Below are 4,241 nucleotides of genomic sequence, written 5' to 3' on the forward strand. Positions count from 1 at the left end.
AGCGCCCCCCCCCATGCCCCGGGGGTGGCGCAGGGTGCGGGGCAGGTGGGCGCAGAGTCTGCCAAGGTCGCGCGGGGATGGGGGATGGGGTGGGGGAGGGGCGTCACGTGACCTGGCCTGGGCGCTCTTGGCCTGCCTGCCCGGACCGCGCGGTCGGCGTGGCTGAGCCACGCGGGGTCCCCGGTCCCGATGGAGGCAGCTCTAACTTCAGTCCCTAGGCCAGTCAACGGCCAATTCCTTTCATTTTGTTCGGAAAAGCCGTGGGTCAGCATCTTTATAATGTAAATTGGTGGTTGGTTTTCGACCTGACTTTTCTTTTTTAACACCAAGAGTTAAAGATTCCCAGTAATTAACCAGATTCACTCTGGAACAGACTTCGTATTCCCAACTCAGGACTGGCTTTCGGTTCTTTTGTGCTCCCTGTGTAGTTCAAATACTTAAGGGCAGATTTTTGTAGGAAACTGGTGACTCTGTAAGGTACCGGACAAAACCCGTTTAACCTTCTGAAAAGTGTATTTTGTTACACCATTTTCTTGCAGAGGAGTCGGGTTTCTGGTCATTCCAGATAGTCAAGCATGCTTATTTCCTTCTGAACTCAAAACAAAGTGATTAAAAAATGGCCGAACACACCGGTCTTTCATTTATGCCAGCAAACATTACCACCCCCCCCCAAAGTATTTCGGGTGACGCGTGGAGAGTGTGGCGTAAATATGAGGACATTAATGCTGATGATCGCGCTGGTCGTTGAGGCGAGGCTGTTATCTGATTGTAAGTCGTCTGGGGTCGTCGTGTCTGACGGGAACTGAATGCAACCCTCAGTGTTTGGGGTGGTTCTGCCTCTGTGCGTCCGGGGGCTCCTTTTCGCATACAAACGACCGGTTTCCTTCCGGTGAAGCGTTTCTAGACCCGACCTTGCACACTGAACTCCCATCTGTTGAAATCAAACAGAGAAAAAAGGGAGTGCACATACTTTGTACCACAGGGGCAGAAATTGGCATCGTGCACAGGCAGAAATAACCTTTCGAGTTTGCACTGAAAACAAGTGACCAAAGCCAGGGGCGAAGGGAAGAAACCTGACGTCCCTGCTGCTGCCGCCCTTGGCCCGACCTCAGACCAGCGGGAATCTAGCGGTCAGGCGTGGGCCCCTGGGGAGTCTTGGGGCAGGGCCCGCGCTTATGCAACCCTGGCCCCGCGTGCCCATTCATAGAAACAGTTACTTTTTCCTGGGGCTCTGCATTGAGCCCCTTCCTGCAGCGCTTCGGCCGGCGGGGACGCGGTGCTGCGGCTTGGGCGTGGGATGGCCGAGGGCGCACCAAGCCCTCAACTGTCCCCAGAGCTGGCCTAGCAGGGCACGGCCTTCCCACGGAGAGGCGCTTCGTGTCAGCCGGGGGAGGAGGGTGGCAGCGCCGGCGACGCGAGCCAGCTCGCTCCGGAAGGTCTCCGCGAGCCGGGCGGGTGGAACAGGATCTGAGCGCCCGGGACGCGCCGGCCCGGGGGCGGGGCTCGCGGTAACCTTTCCCCTACTTTTCGCAGCCGTCACGTGACGCGCCGAGGGGGCGGGGCGGGGCCCTCGAGGACGATTCCAGCTGAGCAATTAGCGACGGGGCCGGGCTCCCTGCGCGGCTGGGAAGGTGGGAGGCGGAAACGCGCACGCTCTGGCCCGGAGCTGCTTTCTGCACTTTGATCGGGCGCAGCCTTTCCTTTATTGGAGAGAAGGGTTAGTCATTGGTGGCTGTCACCGGCCGGCCAGAGCTCTGGGGCTGGTGGAAGCCCGACCTTCCAATTCCGGAAGAACTTAGTGTCTGGAAGAAGGAAATAAAATTGGCACGTTTCGAGTGTGTTTCAGAGATTCTCTGTGACTTGCTTTAATGAGGCCTCTGTTGTCTTCCAGTGGCTTGAGCCGCTCCCGAGCTTTTCCTGCGAGGAGTTTTCTGTTTGATGCGGTGCAAAATGGAGGGGGGGGGTGTGCACGTGGGAACATTAACGCAGATCTGGCCTCGGGCACTCAGGTCCCCTCTCCGGAAGCCACCACCCTAACAGCCTCCGGGAGTCTGTAGAAATAGTGTAGGCTGTACAGGGCGTGGTGGTGTGTTTTTTTGTTGTTGTTAATCCATTAATTAACCCAAGTGAGGAATATTTTCTGTTTGTTTATTTCTGACATTGTTAGCTTTTGTGAACTTCACCTTCTACCCCAGGCAAATATTTGGGTGGTCGTTGGGTTCCCAGCAGACCTTGGGCTGGAGCCAGCGGACCTTTTTGATAAGGTGATCCGAAGCCTCGGCTCTCCAGAATGTCCACGTTTAATTTTGTGTGCGTTGTTTTTCTGCCCAGGAATGTTTTTGGAAGTTAATCATTGAAAGAAAGTTTGCAGCTGCACGGGGCTTGCCTCTGAGGTGTGCGGATGAAAACCCAGGGACTGTGAGATCACGACCTGAGCCCAAACCACGCGCCCCCAGTCTAGATTCTTCTTGAGATCTCTAAGCGCCACCTGCTACTTTTGTTTCCAAATTGGCTCTTTATCTCGCCTCCCTCCTCATTTCTGTGAGCCCAGCAGGCGAGAGTATTTGAGCACCCTTTTTCCCCTGGATCACCACAGCCTCTTAGTGTGGTGGGGTCCTTTGGGGCTTAGGAAGTTTGTTGGACGGAAACAACAAGCAGAAGAAACTGTTCCCACAGTCGGGGGCTTCTGGATGGGCGACCCGCCAGCTTGTTACTTCCCACATCAAGGGACCAGTGACCCCCTCCTCCCACCAGGATACTGGCTTCCTCTGGGGTCCCGTGGATCCCCAATGTGTGCACCTCTGTTTGTTACGGTTCCCCGGGTGGGAGATGGGTTCCATGAACTTGGGGGATGTTGAGTTTCTGGGAGATCAAACTAGGGGTTCATTCTCTTTAGAATCCCCTACCCCTGCCCCATTGAAAAGTAATACATGTTTGTTATTTTTAAGTTTATTTTTGAGAGAGCGTGCAAGTGAAGGGGGACAGAAAAGGGGAGGGAGAGAACCCCACCGGGGCAGAGAGCGAGGGGGAGAGAGAATTCCATGAGGACTGCACGCTGATCTTTGGATCCCAGGGCAGGGCTCTGGGTCACCCAATGCAGGGTTCAGGCTCACCCCACTCCCCGACTCAGGGCTTGAACTCACGAACCGTGAGATCATGACCTGAGCCCAAGTCAGATGCTTAACTGACTGAGCCACCCAGGGGCCCCCATGCACGTTTATATTAAAAGCAAACACAAAATAACTATGGCTTGAAGAAATTATCATATGCTATAGCTCACATTTTACTTTTTATGAAAGGCTTCGTCATTTATGAGCTAATGGGTGGATCACTGATTTTCCTAAATGTCGGCATCTCTAGTGCCCTTAAAAAAGACTTAATGTGAAGAGTTTAGGTTTCTTTCTACTTTTTCAAGCCCAGCTGTTGTGCAGCGGGGGGTACGATGAGGTGCATGGAAATGGACCCGGCAGCGCTGGGGCAAGCTAAGTGTCAAAGTTCGATGACGAAGGGGGGGGGGCGGGGGTGTGGAGATCAGAGGCCCCTGGGGGGAGGGGGGCCGTGGAGTGAGGGGAGGGGGGTCTACTGGAAAGGAGGAGGCGAAGCCCACAGTCCGGGGGCACAGGACCGTGGTTGGGAAGGTCCGGCGCGTTCTAACGGCGGGCCCGTCATTCGATGTGGGGGGGTGGATATTCTCATACTTTATATGCCAGGAAACAGGTCTTGTGATAAGACTGTGACATTTGCTCAAGGTCTCTCTCTCTGTCTCTCTTTTACTTACGCGCACACACGCACACACACACACACACACACACACACACACGGCCGAGTACGTGTCACACCTGGCATTTGGATCCAGGTCTGTGTGCTCCGAAGCCTGTGCTGGGCAGGCCGAGGGCCCGGCTGTTAGCATCCGCCCCACCTTCTCCGTGCCCCCCAGGCCCGACCCTGGTCGGCCCTCAGGTTTCCGGGCGTCCGTTTCCTCATCTGTAAAGTGGTGCCTCCGACACCTGTGTTCTTTCTCAAAGCGAGGACCCAGTAGGGGCCGGGTGTGAAGACAGTCCTGAGGGTGTGAAGTGGGTGCAGGTTCCGACCCATCCTAACCGTGGCTGCGGGCAGGTGTTACGGGCAGGCGTGTGCCATCCAGTCCCTGAATTGGAATTTGTGGTTTGACACGTTCAGTTGCACTTCCGGGTGAGGAGCGTGCGTGTGAAGCGCCCCCCGCCCGTGGTTTTAGGAACGCT

The 4,241-nt window shown here is 55.6% G+C and overlaps 1 long non-coding RNA gene across 1 annotated transcript; it reads right to left on the reverse strand.

Annotated features, from left to right (window-relative positions):
* Positions 1 to 498: 498 nt before the first annotated feature.
* LOC115306104 lies at positions 499 to 1,424 on the reverse strand. Its single transcript, XR_003915187.1, has 2 exons — positions 1,218 to 1,424; positions 499 to 931 (listed from the first exon to the last, which is right to left on the reverse strand). It is a non-coding gene; the product is annotated as an uncharacterized LOC115306104 (long non-coding RNA).
* Between the last annotated feature and the right edge of the window lie 2,817 nt (positions 1,425 to 4,241).

The sequence above is a fragment of the Suricata suricatta genome, chromosome 11, assembly GCF_006229205.1.
Source record: "Suricata suricatta isolate VVHF042 chromosome 11, meerkat_22Aug2017_6uvM2_HiC, whole genome shotgun sequence".
In the NCBI taxonomy this organism is placed as follows: domain Eukaryota; kingdom Metazoa; phylum Chordata; class Mammalia; order Carnivora; family Herpestidae; genus Suricata; species Suricata suricatta.